Source organism: Daktulosphaira vitifoliae, unplaced genomic scaffold (genome assembly GCF_025091365.1).
Source record: "Daktulosphaira vitifoliae isolate Bord-2020 unplaced genomic scaffold, ASM2509136v1 Scaffold_2, whole genome shotgun sequence".
NCBI lineage: Eukaryota > Metazoa > Arthropoda > Insecta > Hemiptera > Phylloxeridae > Daktulosphaira > Daktulosphaira vitifoliae.
Window position 1 is genome coordinate 12973944 of NW_026099573.1, and position 1452 is coordinate 12975395.

Genomic DNA, 1452 nt, shown 5'->3' on the forward strand with positions numbered 1-1452 from the left:
TTTTGTTTAACTTCCGGAAAGTCTGACACTTTTATATATATCTTAAATTAAAGCTTATGTAATATACTTTATTATGGTAAAAAAAAAATTTCGACTTTATTTTATCTTCATGGTGAAAACAGACATCAAACTTTATAAAAAAAATACGATTTTTGTAAAAAAATTCTTTTTTATATTTTTAACTTTATAATGCTATAACTTTTTGAAAGATGTATGGATCAATATAATTTTTTTTTTATAGATGCATGATGTCTTTACCTATCATTTGGTATATATTTTTTTTATATCTGACCCTTTACCTGCCCACAGGGGGGGATTTAAAATGACCACTTTTTCACAAAAAATTTACTTTTTCAACTTAAATTTTGAAAGTGTTCCGGAAAGTCTGACACTTTTATATATATCTTAAATTAAAGCTAATGTAATATACTTTATTATGGTAAAAAAAAATTTCGGACTTTATTTTATCTTCATGGTGAAAACAGACATTAAACTTAATAAAAAAAATACGATTTTTGTAAAAATATTCTTTTTTATGTTTTTAACTGTATGCTATACCTTTTTGAATGATGTATGGATCAATATAATTCTTTTTTTATAGATGCATGATGTCTTTACCTATCATTTGGTATATATTTTTTTTATATCTGACCCTTTACCTGCCCACAGGGGGGGATTTAAAATGACCACTTTTTCACAAAAAATTTACTTTTTCAACTTAAATTTTGAAAGTGTTCCGGAAAGTCTGACACTTTTATATATATCTTAAATTAAAGCTAATGTAATATACTTTATCATGGAAAAAAAAAATTTCGGACTTTATTTTATCTTCAAGGTGAAAATGGCTACCAAATGCTATTATTGTGTGAAAATTCTCAATTTTATTTTTTACATTTTTAACATTATAATGCTATAACTTATTGAAAAGTGTATTGATCAATATAATTTTTTTATGGGAAATACTATTTTTTAATAATCCCTTTTTCATTCGACATACTTTATCTTAATCAGGATATTAATAAGGAACTAGCAGTTTATGAAGCTTTTGGAATAATCCACCAATTTTTTAAAATTAAACACTATCTAAAGATTTGCATCGAAGCGTTTTTTTTTGATAGTGATTTTAATCACTGTCAGATATCATTATACTTGATCCAACTATGCCACGTCACCACTGTGCCGCGACCCCCCTGTGCTGGGTTTTTTTCTTATAACTTCCATAACTTTTTCAAAAATAAACAAATCAACATAATTTTTTTTTATTACTAAAACTTTAGATATTTCCCGTTCATTTGATATCATTTTTTTGAAAATCTAACACAATCTGCTCATTGGGGGGGATTTAAAATAGCAACTTTTTTACAAAAATTAACTTTTTCAACTTAATTTTTGAAAATGTTCCGGAAATACTGCGTCCTTTAAACATATATCAAATTAAAGCTTATTTTATGT

General features: G+C 25.2%; 1 protein-coding gene across 2 annotated transcripts in view; it reads left to right on the forward strand.

Annotated features, from left to right (window-relative positions):
- LOC126900050 (vesicle-associated membrane protein 7) overlaps window positions 1-1452 on the forward strand; it is a 5850-nt gene that overhangs the window by 3214 nt on the left and 1184 nt on the right. The window lies entirely within an intron of this gene.